This window comes from Triticum aestivum, chromosome 3D (genome assembly GCF_018294505.1).
Source record: "Triticum aestivum cultivar Chinese Spring chromosome 3D, IWGSC CS RefSeq v2.1, whole genome shotgun sequence".
Classification (NCBI taxonomy): Eukaryota; Viridiplantae; Streptophyta; class Magnoliopsida; order Poales; family Poaceae; genus Triticum; species Triticum aestivum.
Window position 1 is genome coordinate 244799471 of NC_057802.1, and position 22915 is coordinate 244822385.

The following is a 22915-nucleotide window of genomic DNA, read 5'->3' on the forward strand; positions in this document are numbered from 1 at the left end:
TCAAGACCTCCTAGGGGAAGAACCCAAGTGGATATCAAGACCTCCTTTTGGAGAAGACTATCATGAAGACCTCACCTCCCTAGGAGTGGGAAGAACCTTACCTTTGTGCTTGTTTCCTCGGATTGTTCTTGTATTCTTGTGTATCTCAACTATGCTATTCTAGTGGATGTGTGATTGGGTTTTGTTTGAGTGAATTTCCTCTTTGTGTTATTGTGTTCATCCCTTTCCCCCTCCAAGTGTGAAAAGATCTCCACTTAGGGTTCCACCCTACAACATCTTGGTATCATGATCCATGGTTGATTCACATCTTGGAGTCCCTGGCCCCCATATTCTAGCCTAATTTTGTTGTTTTTTGTCCCAATTCGATAATACCCACAAAATAGCCCCAAAAAATTTCTTGCAATCTGTTGGATCTTGTGAGATTTGGTTGATTTGGCCACGATTTTCGTGTTTGACAAGTGGATCTACACCTTACCACCATCCCCCATCCATCCCACCGTTGATTTTTGTTGAATTTTGGAGTTTACCCATGGATCGGGGCATGTTCTTGCGCAGGTGGAACACCCCGTGCGCAGGGGCCATCGGGACCCCGTGCCCACGGGCACAACTTACCCCATGCGCAGGACATCTTCTTGATGTAGGGTGGAACCCTAGATGGCCGATCTTTCACGAAAGGAGCGGATCCCTACGAAGAACGCGATGAACACGAGGGGAAACACGAGGGAAACACGAGGGGAACACGAGAGAAATCACTCAACCAACAAGAATAGATCACACATGTGATAGAGGCAAAGGTGTCCCGTCTTTCGATGAGATGATGAATATCGCTTTGATGGAAGTCGACTTTGACGATCCGACTACGAACGTGCGAGGACGTCGCGCCTTAGCAATCGCTAAACCAACTCCGAGAGGTTATCGACCACGCCGGAGCACGATCAACCTGACCACGAGGGTCTGTTTCCTGCGAGCAAACGAAGAACAGGCAAGAAACTGAGATTGCAATCTGGATATTTCGAATATAAGATGAAAGCTTTATTGATCAAGGTGGGGTTCTGTGACGCCTTTGTCTGGTCGCTGAACACAAACGAAGTACGCGAAGTTGCAGCTATGGCGAACTTTTAATCTAAACAAAACCCAAAGTCTAAACGACGCCCTAAGGGCTGTATATATGGAGGAAGAGGGGGGGAATTTCGTGGCCCTTGAGGAAGGGGTCCGAAACCAACCCTATCTCTTGTTTCCCCACACATACGGACTCTAAAAACAGCCTATACTTATGTATTTCGAAATTACATGGGCCTGGCCCAATAATAAGGTGACGCAGCACCTAGAATAGCCTCTGGACGAAAGTTATGAAGTAGCATCTTGTATATTTCGTCCAAGGCTTCATGCACGCATTATGGTGGCTTCAACGTCCTGAAATCATCACTTGTAACTCCATTCTTGTTCCCCATGCGCATGCCATCATCTCCATGCTTGTTCTTGCTCCAATGTTCATCCTTCTCAAAGCTAGGCCCTTCATTTGTAAGCAAAACAAATGTATCCAATTTAGGCAGCATCATATTCTCATGAACATTAGAATCATTAGCAAGAAACGAAAGTACCTGGTAATTTAATTGGCGTGCGCGAGCTCTAGTAATTGGTCCAGTATGTATAGCAGCAGGGCCTGTGGGTGTAACAATGGTATTGATGTCCTCATCATCCTCCCCTTCTTGAAATGAAGTCGTCCTCGACGGAAGCTCATCTTCCTCACCCAAATAAGGCTTCAAATCTGCAATGTTAAAAGTGGGACTAACCCCAAAATCTGCAGGCGGCTCAAGTTTATATGCATTATCATTTATTTTCTCTAACACCTTAAAAGGACCATCAGCACGTGGCATTAGCTTTGATTTGCGCAAATCAGGAAATCTATCCTTACGCAAATGTAACCAAACAAGATCTCCAGGTGCAAACAACATGTTTTCTACCCTTATCTCCAGCAAGTTTATATTTAGCATTCATACGCTCAATGTTTTCCTTAGTTAACTCATGCATTTTTAAGATCAATTCAGCACGTTGTTTAGCATCAAAATTAACCTTCTCCGAAGATGGAAGAGGCAACAAATCAATAGGTGCACGAGGTAGGAAACCATACACAATTTCAAAAGGGCACATCTTAGTAGTAGAATGCAATGAACGATTATAAGCAAACTCAATATGAGGCAAGCATTCTTCCCACATTTTCTTATTATTCTTCAAAACAGCCCTAAGCATTGTAGACAATGTTCTATTGACTACTTCAGTTTGTCCATCAGTTTGGGGGTGACAAGTAGTACTAAAAAGCAGTTTGGTCCCCAACTTAGCCCATAAACATCTCCAAAAGTGGCTAAGAAATTTAGTATCACGATCTGAAACAATAGTATTTGGCACACCATGCAAGCGAATAATTTCACGAAAGAACAAATCAGCAACATTAACAGCATCATCGCTTTTATGACATGGTATAAAGTGTGCCATTTTCGAGAATCTATCCACGACAACAAATATGCTATCCCTCCCCTTCTTTGTTCGAGGTAAACCTAAAACAAAGTCCATAGATATATCCTCCCAAGGAACACTAGGTACAGGCAAAGGCATATATAAACCATGAGGATTGAGTCGCGACTTAGCTTTTTGACATGTAGTGCATCGAGCAATAAAACGCTCAACATCCCGTCTCATCTTTGGCCAAAAGAAATGTGTAGCAAGTACGTCCTCCGTCTTCTTCACGCCAAAATGTCCCATTAATCCTCCTCCATGCGCTTCCTGCAACAACAAAAGACGAACGGAGCTAGCTGGAATGCATAGCTTGTTAGCACGAAACACAAATCCATCGTTAACGACAAACTTGTTCCACATTCTTCCTTCTTTACAATTCTGCATTACATCTTTAAAATCAGCATCATGCACATATTGATCTTTGATGGTCTCCAAACCAAATATTTTGAAGTCAAGTTGTGAAAGCATAGTATAGCGACGAGACAATGCATCAGCAATAACATTTTCTTTTCCCTTCTTGTGTTTAATGACATAAGGGAAAGTCTCAATGAATTCAACCCATTTAGCATGTCTACGATTCAGTTTAGCTTGACTTTTAATATGTTTCAAAGATTCATGATCAGAATGTATAACAAATTCTTTGGGCCATAAACAAGTCCGAACAAGAGCATATAATTCTTTATCATAAGTAGAATAATTCAGACTAGGCCCACTCAATTTTTTAGAAAAGTATGCAACAGTTTTACCATCTTGTAATAACACACCTCCTAATCCAATTCCACTAGCATCACATTCAAGCTCAAAAGTCTTATTAAAATCAGGAAGTTGGAGTAAAGGAGCATGTGTCAACTTATCTTTCAATACCGTGAAGGCTTCTTCCTGTGCGGTACCCCAAAGAAAAGGCACATCCTTCTTTGTAAGTTCGTTGAGAGGTGCAACAATGGTGCTGAAATCTCTCACAAAACGCCTATAGCATCCAGCGAGGCCAAGAAAACTCCTCACTTGTGTGACCGTTTTGGGTTGTGGCCAACTCTCAATAGCAAGGAAACACGAATCGGAATCTACTTTCGTTTCTTGGTAATGATTCTAATGTTCATGAGAATATGATGCTGCCTAAATTGGATACATTTGTTTTGCTTACAAATGAAGGGCCTAGCTTGGAGAAGGATGAACATTGGAGCAAGAACAAGCATGGAGATGATGGCATGCGCAAGGGGAACAAGAACGGAGTTACAAGTGATGATTTCAGGACTTTGAAGCCACCATAATGGGTGCATAAAGCCTTGGACGAAATATACAAGATGCCACTTCATAAATTTCGTCCCGAGGCTATTTTAGGTGCTGCGTCACCTTATTATTGGGCCAGGCCCATGTAATTTCGAAATACATAAGTATAGGCTATTTTTAGAGTCCGTATGTGTGGGGAAACAAGAGATAGGGTTGATTTCGGACCCCTCCACCAAGGGCCACGAAATTCCCCCCCTCTTCCTCCATATATACAGCCCTTAGGGCATCGTTTAGACTTTGGGTTTTGTTTAGATTAAAAGTTCGCCATAGCTGCAACTTCGCGTACTTCGTTTGTGTTCAACGACCAGACAAAGGCGTCACAGAACCCCACCTTGATCAATAAAGCTTTCATCTTATATTCGCAATATCCAGATTGCAATCTTAGTTTCTTGCTTGTTCTTCGTTTGCTCGCAGGAAACAGACCTTCGTGGTCAGGTTGATCGTGCTCCGGCGTGGTCAATAACCTCTCGGAGTTGGTTTAGCGATTGCTAAGGCGCGACGTCCTCGCACGTTCGTAGTCGGATCGTCAAAGTCGACTTCCACCAAAGCGAAATCCACCATCTCATCGAAAGACGGGACACCTTTGCCTCTATCAATGGTAGAAACAATCACTATACTCTTGTTTATAAGGATAAAAATATTACTTTGCTTCCTATGACTCCTGATTCCATTTTGAAAGATGATATTAATAGAGCTAATAAAGCAAAACAGGAGAAGAATAAGAGTGAAAATCAGATTGTGGCAAAAGAATTTGAGCAACAAATGAAGCCTAATAATAAACCATCTAGTGTTGCTTCTGAAATTAAATTAAAAAGTGCATGTTTATTTGCCACCAAATCTGATATTGATGAGCTAGATTTCAGCAAATCTGTTTGCTATGCTTTTGTGTGCAAAGAGGCATTATTTTCATTCGAGGACGTGCCTTCCTCTTTGCCTCCTGCTGTCACTAACATTTTGCAGGAGTTCGCTGACGTTTTTCCACAAGACGTGCCACCGGGATTACCGCCTATTACAGGGATTGAGCATCAGATTGACTTAATTCCCGGTGCTTCACTGCCAAACCGTGCACCATACCGTACCAATCCAGAGGAGACGAAGGAGATTATGCGTCAAGTACAAGAGCTTCTCGACAAAGGTTACATACGTGAATCCCTTAGTCCTTGTGCTGTTCCTATTATTCTAGTGCCGAAAAAGGATGGTACATCACGTATGTGTGTTGATTGTAGAGGCATTAATAATATTACTATTCGTTATCGTCATCCTATTCCTAGGCTAGATGATATGCTTGATGAATTGAGTGGCTCTACAATATTCTCCAAAGTTGATTTGCGTAGTGGCTACCATCAAATTCGTATGAAATTGGGAGATGAATGGAAAACAGCATTTAAAACTAAGTTTGGATTATATGAGTGGTTAGTCATGCCTTTTGGGTTAACTAATGCACCTAGTACTTTCATGAGATTAATGAACGAAGTTTTACGTGCTTTCATTGGACGATTTGTGGTAGTTTACTTTGATGACATATTGATTTATAGCAGATCTTTGGAAGAACATTTGGAACATTTACGTGCTGTTTTTATTGCTCTACGTGATGCACGTTTGTTTGGTAACCTTGGGAAGTGCACCTTTTGCACCGACCGAGTATCTTTTCTTGTCTATGTTGTTACTCCACAGGGAATTGAAGTTGATAAAGCCAAGATTGAAGCTATTGAGAGTTGGCCGCAGCCCAAAACGGTCACACAAGTGCGGAGTTTTCTTGGACTCGCTGGTTTCTATAGGCGTTTTGTGAGAGATTTTAGCACCATTGCTGCACCTCTCAACGAGCTTACAAAGAAGGATGTGCCTTTTGTTTGGGGTACCGCACAGGAAGAAGCCTTCACGGTATTGAAAGATAAGTTGACACATGCTCCTTTACTCCAACTTCCTGATTTTAATAAGACTTTTGAGCTTGAATGTGATGCTAGTGGCATTTGATTAGGAGGTGTGTTATTACAAGATGGCAAACCTGTTGCATACTTTTCTGAAAAATTGAGTGGGCCTAGTCTGAATTATTCTACTTATGATAAAGAACTATATGCTCTTGTTCGGACTTTAGAAACATGGCAACATTATTTATGGCCCAAAGAATTTGTTATACATTCTGATCATGAATCTTTGAAACATATTAAAAGTCAAGCTAAACTGAATCGTAGACATGCTAAATGGGTTGAATTCATTGAAACTTTCCCTTATGTCATTAAACACAAGAAGGGTAAAGAAAATGTTATTGCTGATGCATTGTCTCGTCGCTATACTATGCTTTCACAACTTGACTTCAAAATATTTGGTTTGGAGACCATCAAAGATCAATATGTGCATGATGCTGATTTTAAAGATGTATTGCAGAATTGTAAAGAAGGAAGAACCTGGAACAAGTTTGTCATTAATGATGGATTTGTGTTCCATGCTAACAAGCTATGCATTCCAGCTAGCTCTCTTCGTCTTTTGTTGTTGCAGGAGGCGCATGGAGGAGGCTTAATGGGACACTTTGGCGTGAAGAAGACGGAGGACGTACTTGCTACACATTTCTTTTGGCCAAAGATGAGACGGGATGTTGAGCGTTTTGTTGCTCGCTGCACTACATGTCAAAAAGCTAAGTCACGACTCAATCCTCATGGTTTATATATGCCTTTGCCTGTACCTAGTGTTCCTTGGGAGGATATATCTATGGACTTTGTTTTAGGTTTACCTCGAACAAAGAAGGGGAGGGATAGCATATTTGTTGTCGTGGATAGATTCTCGAAAATGGCGCACTTTATACCATGTCATAAAAGCGATGATGCTGTTAATGTTGCTGATTTGTTCTTTCGTGAAATTATTCGCTTGCATGGTGTGCCAAATACTATTGTTTCAGATCGTGATACTAAATTTCTTAGCCACTTTTGGAGATGTTTATGGGCTAAGTTGGGGACTAAACTGCTTTTTAGTACTACTTGTCACCCCCAAACTGATGGACAAACTGAAGTAGTCAATAGAACATTGTCTACTATGCTTAGGGCTGTTTTGAAGAATAATAAGAAAATGTGGGAAGACTGCTTGCCTCATATTGAGTTTGCTTATAATCGTTCATTGCATTCTACTACTAAGATGTGCCCTTTTGAAATTGTGTATGGTTTCCTACCTCGTGCACCTATTGATTTGTTGCCTATTCCATCTTCGGAGAAGGTTAATTTTGATGCTAAACAACGTGCTGAATTGATCTTAAAAATGCATGAGTTAACTAAGGAAAACATTGAGCGTATGAATGCTAAATATAAACTTGCTGGAGATAAGGGTAGAAAACATGTTGTGTTTGCACCTGGAGATCTTGTTTGGTTACATTTGCGTAAGGATAGATTTCCTGATTTGCGCAAATCAAAGCTAATGCCACGTGCTGATGGTCCTTTTAAGGTGTTAGAGAAAATAAATGATAATGCATATAAACTTGAGCTGCCTGCAGATTTTGGGGTTAGTCCCACTTTTAATATTGCAGATTTGAAGCCTTATTTGGGTGAGGAAGATGAGCTTCCGTCGAGGACGACTTCATTTCAAGAAGGGGAGGATGATGAGGACATCAATACAATTATTACACCCACAGTCCCTGCTGCTATACATACTGGACCAATTACTAGAGCTCACGCACGCCAATTAAATTACCAGGTACTTTCGTTTCTTGCTAATGATTCTAATGTTCATGAGAATATGATGCTGCCTAAATTGGATACATTTGTTTTGCTTACAAATGAAGGGCCTAGCTTTGAGAAGGATGAACATTGGAGCAAGAACAAGCATGGAGATGATGGCATGCGCATGGGGAACAAGAACGGAGTTACAAGTGATGATTTCAGGACGTTGAAGCCACCATAATGCGTGCATGAAGCCTTGGACGAAATATACAAGATGCTACTTCATAACTTTCGTCCAGAGGCTATTCTAGGTGCTGCGTCACCTTATTATTGGGCCAGGTCCATGTAATTTCGAAATACATAAGTATAGGCTGTTTTTAGAGTCCGTATGTGTGGGGAAACAAGAGATAGGGTTGGTTTCGGACCCCTTCCTCAAGGGCCACGAAATTCCCCCCCTCTTCCTCCATATATACAGCCCTTAGGGCATCGTTTAGACTTTGGGTTTTGTTTAGATTAAAAGTTCGCCATAGCTGCAACTTCGCGTACTTCGTTTGTGTTCAGCGACCAGACAAAGGCGTCACAGAACCCCACCTTGATCAATAAAGCTTTCATCTTATATTCGCAATATCCAGATTGCAATCTCAGTTTCTTGCCTGTTCTTCGTTTGCTCGCAGGAAACAGACCCTCGTGGTCAGGTTGATCGTGCTCCGGCGTGGTCGATAACCTCTCGGAGTTGGTTTAGCGATTGCTAAGGCGCGACGTCCTCGCACGTTCGTAGTCGGATCGTCAAAGTCGACTTCCATCAAAGCGATATTCATCATCTCATCGAAAGACGGGACACCTTTGCCTCTATCAACGGCTGGAGGTGGCACCTGATGGAGGTGATGGTGAAGTGGAAGTAGAAGATGCACGCGGTGTCCATGATGAAGGTCGACCTGCAGAAAAGTTAGTTCGCGCCAATGGCTGTCGATCCTGCACTTCACGTTCAGCTTTACAAGCAAGATGGAATAAACGAGTGATATTATTATAATCCTTATACTCTAGAATGGTCTGAATCTCTTTATTTAATCCACCCATAAAACGTGCAAGCATAGCTTCATTCTCCTCAACAATACCACATCTAATCATGCCAGTTTGTAATTCCTGATAATATTCTTCTACAGAATTTTTTCCTTGTCTTAAACGCTGCAATTTTTGAAGTAATTCACGTTGATAATATGGTGGAACCCAACGAGTACGCATAGCAGTTTTCAAAGCAGCCCAAGTAGCTGGAACAGGATATAATCTACAATGTTCAGACCACCAAACACATGCAAAGCTAGTGAAAGCACAAACAGCAGCAGGAACACGTCTCTCCTCAGGATATTGTAAACATGTAAATCGTTGTTCAGTTTCTAACTCCCCAGTAAGATATATATCAGGAACATATCTACCCTCAAATGGTGGAATATTCAATTTCAGTTTAGGGAGATGGTCATGATCTCGTACCTGAGGTGGTGGTGCCGGCCTACCGTTGCGAATATATACCTGAGGTCGACCTGCTGGTGGTGGTGCTGGTGGCTGCACGTAGTTCTGATTTTGATCAACCTCATCCTCATAATCGCCCGCATAATCGTCATCCTCCTCAGCCGCCGCAGGAGCAGGAGCCAAAGAAGCATCAACAGTAGGGACAGCAGCACCCGAATTTTGACCAATCTCAATTGGAACGCGCTGTGCCCGTCCCACTTGATTTGGAAGGCGGCGTTGGAGATGTGGTTGTTGTTGTTGTAGAGGTGCGACATGTGCAGCCGGTGGTGGTTGGGGAAGACGCTTTAGTAATTCAGTAAACTTGTTATCCAGCTTTGTCTCAAACGACTTCTCCACGGCATCTATCTTCTCCATAACCTCTTCAAATCTGTTTAGCACATCTCCCACCTGGCCACTCATCATTTGCTGAAATTTATCATGCAACTCCTTGTTCGTCATGTTCGCCCAATCAGTCTCATCGGCTTGTGAACCTGCCATGGTTAGCAGCAATAGAAACACAAAAGAATATGATCCTGCAGACTACTAGAAGTGGTGGGATGGTGGTGTGTCACAAAACCTTCAAGCGAATCTCAAATTCTTACCAGTTCTTACCCAGCAGCAGGTGGTGATCGGCAACCGTTGTAGTCAAAAACTCTCAAAGCTTGGATATAGCGATTACCAGGGAGAGTCAAACGCACGATGTAGACTTATGTGGAGCTGGGAAGGCTTATAATATGGTAGCAAAATGGTAAGCAATAATCAATTCAGAGATGCAAAGTTGAATAAACGCTCAACGACGGTACTGTGCTGGTCCTAGGCTAGACCGTGCTAGAGACGCGAGCCTAGAACACTAACAAAATCACGGCGCTGCACGTAAACAAGGGAAAAGCACACTCAGGAATTTTTTTTTTCGCTCTTTTTTTTTTCCGAGACCTACTCAGGCAAGGAAACACGAAACGGAAAATATATGGATCTCTAAAACAAACCGACTATGAAAAGAACTCGGATTGGTGGTGGATATATGGCGGTAGTATATGGCAGCGGTGGTGGTATATGGCAGCGGTGGTGGTATATGGATACGGATTCAAAGCGGTGGCGGATAAGCAATGGTGGTAGATGGCAAGGCGATGATGATGGTGCGGCGGCGGCGTGACAACTTATGACCAGAACTCGAAACTCTAAAAGACTAGACTCTAAGACCAGCAACTTGACACGACGATGCAACCGCAAATTCAACAAAGCAAAAACCCTAAAAAGATTATGCAAAGGCTCAGATTGGTTCGGATATGATGAACTAACCCTAATTTTTTTTGGTGTGGCTTTTTCGTGGACTGTAGGTATGAAGAACAGACTCGATCTAAACTATGAAAAACTGTAAAATCTCACCGAGCAACCTGGAAATCTGATACCACTTGATAGAGGCAAAGGTGTCCCGTCTTTCGATGAGATGATGGATATCGCTTTGGTGGAAGTCGACTTTGACGATCCGACTACGAACGTGCGATGACGTCGCGCCTTAGCAATCGCTAAACCAACTCCGAGAGGTTATTGACCACGCCGGAGCACGATCAACCTGACCATGAGGGTCTGTTTCCTGCGAGCAAACGAAGAACAAGCAAGAAACTGAGATTGCAATCTGGATATTGCGAATATAAGATGAAAGCTTTATTGATCAAGGTGGGGTTCTGTGACGCCTTTGTCTGGTCGTTGAACACAAACGAAGTACGCGAAGTTGCAGCTATGGCGAACTTTTAATCTAAACAAAACCCAAAGTCTAAACGACGCCCTAAGGGCTGTATATATGGAGGAAGAGGGGGGAATTTCGTGGCCCTTGAGGAAGGGGTCCGAAACCAACCCTATCTCTTGTTTCCCCACACATACGGACTCTAAAAACAGCCTATACTTATGTATTTCGAAATTACATGGGCCTGGCCCAATAATAAGGTGATGCAGCACCTAGAATAGCCTCTGGACGAAAGTTATGAAGTAGCATCTTGTATATTTCGTCCAAGGCTTCATGCACGCATTATGGTGGCTTCAACGTCCTGAAATCATCACTTGTAACTCCGTTCTTGTTCCCCATGCGCATGCCATCATCTCCATGCTTGTTCTTGCTCCAATGTTCATCCTTCTCAAAGCTAGGCCCTTCATTTGTAAGCAAAACAAATGTATCCAATTTAGGCAGCATCATATTCTCATGAACATTAGAATCATTAGCAAGAAACGAAAGTACCTGGTAATTTAATTGGCGTGCGCGAGCTCTAGTAATTGGTCCAGTATGTATAGCAGCAGGGACTGTGGGTGTAATAATTGTATTGATGTCCTCATCAACATGCGCTAGATCGATGAACACAAAGGTGAGATACAAGATCCAAAGTCAACAACGGACGAAACAAATGGTAAACGGTTCTTCTCCGTGAGGAGGTCTTGATGGGGGCCACCCAAGAGGGGGTCTTGAATCCAAGGTGATCTTCTCCGAAGAGGGCCGCAGTCTCTCTCGAGGAGGAGATCCGTAATGGATGAGCAAAGCTCTATCTCAACTATGAGCTAAACCAATGCTAACCCTAGAAAGAGGAAGGGGATGGAGTATATATAGTCTAGGGGGGCGAAGAGGTACATGGGCCTCGGCCCTTTACTGTGCGCAGACAGGGGGAGCCGGATGTCCGGGCGTCGGGTCGGGTGTCCGGGCCTTCAGGAGGAGCCGGATGTCCGGGCTGGGGGCCGGATGTCCGGGCTGGCGTGGAGGCGTTTTGTGCTCTCTGGATAGGCGGGGCCGGATGTCCGGGCGAAGAGGCCGGATTTCCGGGGCTTCGGGAGGAGCCGGATGTCCGGGGCCTGTAGCACTTCGATTGCTGGGTTGCTGCTGTTGCTTCAGGGGCCGGATGTCCGTGGCCTTGGCCGGATGTCCGGGGCCTGGAAAGTGAACTTGCCCGTTTCCGTTGGTTCTCTTCATCCATGGACTTGGCGGCTTGTCCGTCTTCACGTGCATCTTCGTGAGGGTCCTCTTGACACCTGATCATGCATAGCATATCGGACTTAGGTAGTAGCCATGTCTCGAGTGGATCATATGTGATATCACTAAGGAAGGAAGTCACCTCGTTCTCGAGAGCTCTAGCTCGTGCTCGTGTCATGGGTCCTCTTGGCTCTTGATGAGACTATGGTAGGTCCATGGGGATGATCGTAGGATGCTCCGCATCATCTCCCCTTGCTTGGGAAAGATCCGACCTCGGATCGAAATCCTCATCACCATGGTACGGGGAGAGATCTTTGATGTTGAAGATGTCGCTCACGGAGTCCTTGTCGTGTGGGATGTCGATCTTGTATGCGTTGTTGTTGTAGCGTGCAAGCACCTTGAAGGGTCCATCCGCTCGGGGTAGTAGCTTGTACTTGCGTTCATTGGGGAAGCGATCCTTGCGAAGGTGTAGCCACACAAGATCTCCAACATTGAACATCATGGGTTGCTTGTCGACGTTGAGCTTGGTCGCGAGTCGTTGTACTTGGCGCTCGATGGTGGTCCTTGTATCTTCATGCATCTTCTTGAGGAAGTTGACTCGGGCACTCGCGTCCATGTTTGTGCGCTCTTGTAGCGGTAGAGGTAGAATGTCCAATGGTGACAATGGGTTGAAGCCATAGACGACCTCGAAGGGGGACTTGCCGGTAGTCGAATGTCTTGCACGATTGTAGGCGTACTCGGCGATAGGTAGGCACTCCTCCCACTCCTTGATGTTCTTCTTTATCAACACGCGTAGTAGAGTGGAGAGCATGCGGTTCGTCACCTCCGTTTGGCCGTCGGTTTGTGGATGGTATGCCGAAGAGAACAAAAGCTTGATTCCGAGCTTGGCGCACAAGGTCTTCCAAAAGTAACTCAAGAACTTGACGTCGCGGTCCGAGACAATTGTCTTTGGCACTCCATGAAGGCGCAAGATTTCCCTACAAAACAAATTTGCAACATGTGAAGCATCGTCTATCTTGTTGCAAGGAATGAAATGTGCCATTTTGGAGAATCGGTCCACAACAACAAAAACGGAATCCTTGCCATTTCGAGTTCTAGGCAAACCAAGCACAAAATCCATGCTAATATCTTCCCATGGTTGATATGGAATTGGAAGTGGCATATAGAGGCCATGAGATTGGGCTTTAGACTTAGCTTTACGACATGTAGAGCATCGGTTGGTGAAGCGATTGACGTCGCGAAACATCTTGGGCCAAAAGTAGTTCTTGGAGAGCGTAGCAAATGTCTTGTCGCGTCCAAAGTGTCCCATGAGTCCGCCTCCATGAGATTCCTGCAAAAGCAACAAGCGAAGAGAGGACTCGGGAATGCAAAGTTTGTTAGCTCTCATAAGATATCCATCTTTGATGTAGTATCGATCCCAAGAAGTATGCGTCAAACACTTGGCATAAGGAATATCAAATGTAGGATCATGCTCATACACGTCTTTTATATGCTCAAAGCCAATGACATTTAACTCAAGTTGAGTAACAAGCATGCATATACGGGAAAGTGCATCTGCCACAACATTTTCCTTACCTTTAATGTACTTGATGACATAAGGAAATGACTCAATAAATTCACTCCACTTAGCATGACGCTTGTTCAACTTAGTTTGACCCTTAAGGTATTTAAGCGTTTCATGGTCGGTATGGATGATGAACTCATGAGGGCGTAGGTAATGTCCCATTCATGCAAAACTCGCACTAAAGCATATACCTCTTTGTCATAGATGGGGTAATTGAGTTGCGCTCCGGAGAGTTTCTCACTAAAGTTTGCAATGGGGCGCTTCTCTTGCGTTAACACACCTCCTATGCCATTACCACTAGCATCGCAATGAATTTCAAAAGGTTTGTCAAAGTTGGGTAATGCAAGCACGGGAGCATGAGTAAGCAAATTTTTAAGCTCATTGAAAGCGATGTCTTGGGATGTTCCCCAAACAAACGGTGCATTTTTCTTACTCAAAGCATGCAAAAATGAAGCAATGGTGCTAAAATCCTTCACAAATCTACGGTAGAAACCGGCTAAACCAAGAAAACTACGCACTTGTTGCAAATTGGTTGGTTGGGGCCAAGTTTTAATAGCATTGATCTTAGATTCATCAACATGAACACCCTTAGAAGATACTACGAAACCCAAGAAAACAAGCTTATCAACACCAAATAGGCATTTTTCCATATTAGCATAAAGTTGCTCTGTTGGAAGAGTTTGTAGCACGGTGCGAAGGTGGGTGACATGTACTTTGAGAGATTTGCTAAACACAAGGATATCATCAAAGTAGACAACAACAAATTCATCAATGTAAGGGCGAAACACATAATGCATAAGACGCATGAAAGTACCGGGTGCTTCCGATAAACCCATAGGCATGACTAACCACTCATATAGACCAAACTTGGTTTTGAAAGCGGTTTTCCATTCATCACCCTCTTGTATGCGGATTTGATAGTAACCACTTTTAAGATCAATTTTGGAAAAGATAGTGGCACCGCTAAGTTCATCAAGCATATCATCAAGGTGTGGAATGGGGTACCTATATCGAACGGTGATAGCATTGATAGGTCTACAATCGGAACACATGCGAAAACTACCGTCTCGTTTTGGTACAAGAATGACCGTTACGGCACAAGGACTCAAACTTTCACGCACATGTCCATGATCTATGAGATGCTTTACTTGCCTTTGTATTTCTTTGGTTTCTACGGAGTTTACTCGGTAGGGAGCCTTGTTTGGAGGTGGCGCTCTGGGGATGAGGTCGATGCGGTGCTCGATGCCTCGTAGTGGAGGTAGACCCGGAGGTAGCTCGTCGGGGAAAACATCTTGGAATTCCTGCAATAAAGAAGATAGCACCAAAGGTAGATTGTGAGAGGTGTTAGTTTTTGGTGCCTCGTCCTTGCACAATAGGACCTAGTGTAGGACACTTGATGGGTTCTCACACACTTCTCTCATCTCACGTTTGGTGGCAAAGAGGACTAAGTTTTTCTTGTCGCTCATCGTGGAGGCACTCAATTTGGGCTTGTGGCGCTCACTCTCTTTTTGGTGGGTCGCTCTCTCACTATTCTCTGCACGATGGGGTGGCTTGCTTGTCGGCGAGTACTTGGCTTGGAGACATAGGTCGTAGCACAAACTCTTTCTCTTTCATCTTGAAGCTATAGTGATTTGTACGCCCATTGTGAATGACACCTCGGTCAAATTGCCATGGCCGTCCAAGAGGAGGTGGCACACGGTCATCAGAAGGACATCACACTCCAAAGTGTCTTCATAGGCGCCGATCTTGAAAGAGACTTGTACCCTATGCTCGACTTGGATGGTGCCGGAGTCGCTTAGCCATTGAACCTTGTAGGGGTGCGGGTGCTTCATCTTGACCAATTGGAGTTTGGAGCATAGTTCTTCACTTGCTAAGTTATGGCAACTACCTCCATCGATGATGACCTTGACGGACCGTCCATTGATGCCGGCCTTTGTGTGGAAGATATGGCATCTTTGATCTTCGTCTTGTTGATGTTGAAGAGTCAAGACCTTGGAGACAACAAGAGCGGGACTTGAATCTTCATCACAAAAGACTTGATCATCTTCGTCTTCGTTGTTCACTTGTCGGTGCATGGCCACTTGCTCAAGGGCTTCCATTTCTCCTTCACTCATGGAGTCGTAGGTTCCGTCGTCGTTGAGGATCATGGTGCTCTTGTTTGTGCACTCGAAGGACTTGTGGCCTCGGCCTCCGCATGTGAAACATTTGATGGAACTTGTCTTGATGGTCTCATCGGTTGGAGTAGATGATGATGAAGCTTTCAGCTTGAAGTTGCTTGTAGTAGGAGGACGACTTGAGCTTGTCGAAGTCTTCTTGTAACTTGACTTGTCGCCGTTGCTTGTAGATGGCTTGGTTGAGGTTGAAGGTGTTGGAGTCGTCGAAGCTTGATTGTTGGAGAGGCCATAGGACTTGGATGAGAACTTGGCATACTTGAAGTCGTCTTGTACTTGCCGTTCCGCTTTGGTAGCTTGATGCACTAGCTCGATGAGGTTCGAGTATGGTTGGAAGTCGGCAATCTTCTTGATAGGGTGATCGAGTCCATTCAAGAAACGTGCCATAGTTTGCTCATCATCTTCTTTGACATTGGCTCGTATCATGGCAATCTCCATTTCCTTGTAGTATTCTTCAACGCTCTTGGTTCCTTGCTTGAGTTGTTGGAGTTTCTTGAAGAGGTCGCAGTTGTAGTAGTTTGGCACGAATCGTGCTCTCATGACATCCTTCATTTGTGCCCAAGTGGTGATGGGTGGTTCACCTCTTGTCGCTCGGCGCTCAATGACTTGTTCCCACCAAATGAGGACGTAGTCTTGGAATTCAAGGGATGCCATTGCGATCTTCTTCTCTTCTTCGTAGTTGTGCAAGCAGAAGATTTTGTCAACCTTCAGTGCCCATGATATGTACTCTTCGGGGTCATTGCTTCCGGTAAACTTGGGCATGGTGAACTTTAGCTTGCCATATCGTTGCTCTTCATTGTGTTGGGGTCGGGGATGATGACGCCCATGTCGGTGAGGATTGGCAATCTCATGTTGCTCTTGGCGAGGAGGGTTGTCTTCCTCATGTTGCTCTTGGCGAGGAGGGTTGTCGACCTCATGTTGCTCTTGGCGAGGACGGGGTCCATTGTCTTCTTGCTCTCGATGGACTTGACGTTCTTGTCTCGCTTGAGGAGGAGCTTGTCTATCTTGACGAGGAGCTTGTCGATCTTGACGAGGAGCTTGTCGATGCACACGTGCTTGGTAAATTCTTTCTTGAGCTTCGTCACGAAGTGCTTCTTGATGTAGTCGAGCTTGTCGGCCTCGATTGGCTACGGCACGACTTGAATCTTGAAGAGCACGTTGCGCCTCAAGTGCTTGAGCTTCACGTAGTTGTTGTTCTTGACGTTGCGCCTCGGCGTCTTGTGCATCTTGATGTTGTTGCGCTCGCTCCTCTTGTTCTTGTTGTCGTTGGCGTTGCCGTTCTTGTGCTTGTGCGAAAGCAGCTTGGTTTTGACGATGTCGATGCTCTTGAGAGTCGGTGTCGTGTAGAGGATTGCGGTTAGCTTGACGGTCTTGACGCGCGGCACGACAAAGAGTATTCGATGTCGTTGTACTTGAACCGGAGAGGGTGTCGTCGGAGTGACGACTTGAGCGGCTCCGTCTTGAAGAGGACGAAGTTGTAGAAGAGCGGACCATCATGGTTCAGATATCTTCTTTGAGCGAACTCATGGATGTGTCGAAGTAGTCTCTTGTACGTTGCTCGGATTGTCGTAAGTCGGTGGCGAGATTGTCGATGCGGTCGCCCAAAGCAAGTTGTTCTTGATGCAAAGCTCGGTGTGCACCAAATAGTTGAGTCTTGGTGACGTAGGATGACATGTCGTCGTCTTGCTCCAAGAAGAGTGGGTTGGTAGAAGTACTTGGCCTATCCATCATTCCAAACAAAGATATGTGAGTGGGAGAAAAAGAAGAACCAATACCAAATGTACCTTGACCGATGTTGAAAATGGATCAAAGATCAATCCAATGTGTAGCAATGAAATAGCACAATTGGTACCAATTCTTGTCGATTCTCACACCTACACAAGTAAAAGCTTGTGGTGGGGCTTGGTTAGGATGGTGGCACAAAATTTGATGCAATTGTAAGTGAGACTCAATAATGTTGGAAAAGATTCACAAATTTGCAAATGCAACAAGTAGACCAATAGCAAGATATGGTACACGGAAACACACACACAAATAGATGATGTGGGGTTGGGCAACCAAGGATGAGCCAAAATGTGGAATCCACCAAGATGCTCTTGTTGCACAACACTAGAGAGACGCTAGCACGATTGCACAATAGGCGGATACGAACTTGTGCACAACCTATTAAGCAAAAATGCAACGACTTCTATCCCAAGTATGCTATATGTATGATGTTCCTATGCTTTGATCCAAGATGATCGAGTATGATAATCTTAATGTTGTATGATGCTATGGTTCTTGCTTATAAGCTCTTTGCTTATCTTTCCCTTTTGCTTAAAAGCTTGTTTGGCTCTTTGTTGTTTGAGCTCTTTTCTCATGCAATGCTTCACGAACCAAGATAGAAATTGTGTATCCGAAAGACAACTTTGTGACACAAGAGATGATACAAAGATATGCAACACGATGATGGTATGTATGCTATGAGAAGTATGATCACTAATGTGCACAAGTCACGTTGCCGGCAATACTCAAAGGCTAGTCTCGATGGGTAAGTGACGCAAAAGTAAGGCTATGGGGTTATCAATGCAAATGCAAGAGAGTATGATGATATCACGATACCAAAGTGATACCAAGGTGAGGTGATGCCAAAGTGATGTAGCTGTTCGTAGTAGTCCTTGGCGAAGATGAGCGGTGGTGATGTTGATACCGAACCGTACCTAGATAGCCGAAACACAATAGGACACGGAAACCACAACTCAAATTCTCAAAGCAAAACGGATCAAAATTGTCGGAGTTGGTAGCGGGAAAGGCTATGGTGGTGCTATGCGGAAGTGGTGGTGGTATGCGGAAGTGTATGTGGGCTCCGGAACAAAATTAGACGAAAGTTAGGCGGAAAGCGGAGTGGAGGATGGAAGTGATGCTGTCAGGGGCCGGATGTCCGGGCTGAAGGCCGGATGTCCGGGTTGGGCCGGATGTCCGGGCTGTCGGGCCGGATGTCCGGGCTCGGGATCCATGGACGAACTCGAAGAACACCGCGTGGAGAGGTCAAATCCGGGGCAAAATTCAGAAGATTTTGTGGATGGAATTTGGGGAAAAGATGGGGAAAAGCTAGATCTACCTGCAACACACGAAATCCGCGAATCAAATCCAACAAAACATCATCACACCAACAAATCACAAAAAAATTTGGGGCTATTTTTGTGGGGCAATTTTCGGATTTAGGACGAAATCAACAAAATCAAGCTAGAAAACAAAGGGAGGGGGCTCCGAAATCGTGATCAACGTGGCTCATGATACCAAGATGATGAAGGGTGGAACCCTAGATGGCCGATCTTTCACGAAAGGAGCGGATCCCTACGAAGAACGCGATGAACACGAGAGAAATCACTCAACCAACAAGAATAGATCACACATGCGCTAGATCGATGAACACAAAGGTGAGATACAAGATCCAAAGTAAACAACGGACGATACAAATGGTAACCGGTTCTTCTCCGTGAGGAGGTCTTGATGGGGGCCACCCAAGAGGGGGTCTTGAATCCAAGGTGATCTTCTCCGAAGAGGGGCCGCAGTCTCTCTCTCGAGGAGGAGATCCGTAATGGATGAGCAAAGCTCTATCTCAACTATGAGCTAAACCAATGCTAACCCTAGAAAGAGGAAGGGGATGGAGTATATATAATCTAGGGGGCGAAGAGGTACATGGGCCTCGGCCCTTTACTGTGCGCAGACAGGGGGAGCCGGATGTCCGTGCGTCGGGCCGGATGTCGGGGCCTTCAGGAGGAGCCGAATGTCCGGGCTGGCGTGGAGGCGTTCTGTGCTCTCTGGATAGGCGGGGCCGGATGTCCGGGCGAAGAGGCCGGATTTCCGGGGCTTCGGGAGGAGCCGGATGTCCGGGGCATGGGGCCGGATGTCCGGGCCCTGTAGCACTTCGATTGCTGGGCTGCTGCTGTTGTTGACATCTTCAGGGGCCGGATGTCCGGGGCCTGGAAAGTTAACTTTCCCGTTTCCGTTGGTTCTCTTCATCCATGGACTTGGCGGCTTGTCCGTCTTCACGTGCATCTTCGTGAGGGTCCTCTTGACACCTGATCATGCATAGCATATCGGACTTAGGTAGTAGCCATGTCTCGAGTGGATCATATGTGATATCACTAAGGAAGGAAGCCACCTCGTTCTCGAGAGCTCTAGCTCGTGCTCGTGTCATGGGTCCTCTTGGCTCTTGATGAAACGATGGTAGGTCCATGGGGATTATCGTAGGATGCTCCGCATCACTTCTGCATAGTTCGGACATGACCCTATCTGCATATTTTTGCCATCTTACCACCGCCATTTGCCTTCAGCACTACATCCTGTTGGTGTTTGATATATTGGGTTGCGGTCTTGCGGTGCACCGTGTCCTAAGGTGTTTCGGCTACTTAGGGACGGTTCGACTTTGACATCATCGCCACTCATCATCACCTCGGTCTCGACATCGACAATGACCACTTCATCTTCATACCAACCGTATGCAAGGACAGTAACCTCGACGACATCTTGTACTCATACCTTGCCATTACATTGATAGCCTCGAGCCTTTTCGCGTCACTTACCCATCAAGTCTAGTGAGTTTAGAATTTTCTAGCCATGCTCTTTGTGCACCGTTAGTAATAAGTCTCTACCGTGCATACCTTACTTGCTATCTCATATTCCGGCTTCCATCAAGCATCGTGGCATAGTAAAAAAAGTTTTAAGCAAAAGAAAAGAGAAACAAAGAGCTTGTAAGCAATAGCATTGATCCATTTTGCATAGTTCCGTCATCTTGGTCAATACATACATAAGCATACTTGGGATTGTAGACGACATGTTTATCTCATAGGTTGGTGCACAAGCGTATCTAGCCCATTTGAGCAATCCAGCTAGCATATCTCTAGTATCTGTACAACAAGAGCATCTTCCGTGATTCCACATTTTTAGCTCACTCCTTGGTTGTGCAGATCCCATTTATCTTCCGTGTGTGTGTGTTCCTAGTGATACTTGGGTTTGAACTATTTGTCTTACTTGCAATTTGTGCATCTTTTCAACATTATCGGTATCTTTCCTAACAATTGCTTGAATTTTGTGCCACTCTTCCTAACCAAGCTACTCCATAAGCCTTTACTTGTAGGTGTGAGAAACAAAACCTGGTACCAATTCTCCTATTATAGCATTCCGTTGAGTGATACTCAATACATCCTCACTCTCCGGAAAAGGTAATTTTGGTACTGTTCTCTCATTTTCTTACTCACCACCACTTGGTTATGATGGATAGGCCAGGCGCTTTGGCGAACCCACTCTTCGAGGATCAAGATGATGAGCACGACTACGTCATCAAAAATCACTTGTTCATCACCCAACGAGCCCTCCATCAAGAAAGTGAAGATTTGGGCGACCGCATCGAGCAACTCGCCACCGACCAACGCCAATTGAAAGCAAGAAACCGGGACTACCTCGACACCAAGCTCACCACACAAATGGAAGAATTCCGCAACATGATCGTGAGCCGTGCGTCCTCCACCACCTCTTGATCAAGACGGTGCCACTCAACTCGCCACTCTTTGGCCTATTCTTCTTCCGATGCAAGTCCTCCTCGAGCTTGTTCTCGTTGATGCGATGACCCTCAAGATCGCCAAGTTCAAGAAAATCCATTCCATGGCAATGGTTTGCAAGACAGTTCCAAGCATGTGAAAAAGCATGACACCAAGAATAAGACGCCATGGACCAAGAGCAACCTCAACAACTACAACGTCCACATCAAGCGCCTGAAGATGGTGACACACTCCGGCAAGAGCAACAAAGCCATGATGAACAAGCACTTGAAGCACAACGCGCACTCCACGAGGACACTAGAGCCATCAACGAACACAACTGTCAAGTGCGTGAATAAGAAGAAGCACTTCGCCAAGAACGACAAGATGAAACCACTCACCATGAAGAGCAACAAGAAGGAAGGAACCAGGCACAAATGCCTCGACCTAATCGGCAAGTCGATGACCCACAAGTATAGGGGATCAATCGTAGTCGTTTCAATAAGTAAGAGTGTCGAACCCAACAAGGAGCAGAAGGAAATGTGTAACGACCCGAACCTGATAAGATTCGATGTCTCTGTGCTTACAGTGCTAGTCCCTGGATCGACTCGCTAGCACACACAGTACATATGAATATCAAATAACAAGTGCGTCATTTACTATAACGTATGATCCAAAATTCATAAAGTATTACAACTAAGTAGCACATAGCTATTATTCAATAATAACAGTGGAAATGTAGCATAAGCAAACGATGAACCCCATGAATGCCCACTGGAGAAAATGCTGAGTGAAGACTCGCGACCCTACTGTATCTCATTGATCATCTGAAAATCCTGCAACATGATAAGTTGCAGCCACAAGGGTCAATACATTGAATGTATTGGCAAATCACACAATATGATATAGCAAACCTACATCCACAAAGCAATGTATGACAAACAAAACACACAAGTTAGTTTGGAGAAGAATGTCTTCACCTACCTCCACTAACTGAATCACAATCGCCTCTAATTTTAATCGCCTAAGATAACCCAAAGATTCTAAGTAAACATGACAAGAACTTCAGAAGTCTCTCAAGTGCGCTCTATCAGTGGTGCATTCTCTAGGAACAATAGAGCGCTCTGCCAAGGACGCATTCACCTGATTTAAGTTCCGAAAACTATATGATGAGGACATCAATACCATTGTTACACCCACAGGCCCTGCTGCTATACATACTGGACCAATTACTAGAGCTCGCGCACGCCAATTAAATTACCAGGTACTTTCGTTTCTTGGTAATGATTCTAATGTTCATGAGAATATGATGCTGCCTAAATTGGATACATTTGTTTTGCTTACAAATGAAGGGCCTAGCTTTGAGAAGGATGAACATTGGAGCAAGAACAAGCATGGAGATGATGGCATGCGCATGGGGAACAAGAACGGAGTTACAAGTGATGATTTCAGGACGTTGAAGCCACCATAATGCGTGCATGAAGCCTTGGACGAAATATACAAGATGCTACTTCATAACTTTCGTCCAGAGGCTATTCTAGGTGCTGCGTCACCTTATTATTGGGCCAGGCCCATGTAATTTCGAAATACATAAGTATAGGCTGTTTTTAGAGTCCGTATGTGTGGGGAAACAAGAGATAGGGTTGGTTTCGGACCCCTTCCTCAAGGGCCACGAAATTCCCCCCTCTTCCTCCATATATACAGCCCTTAGGGCGTCGTTTAGACTTTGGGTTTTGTTTAGATTAAAAGTTCTC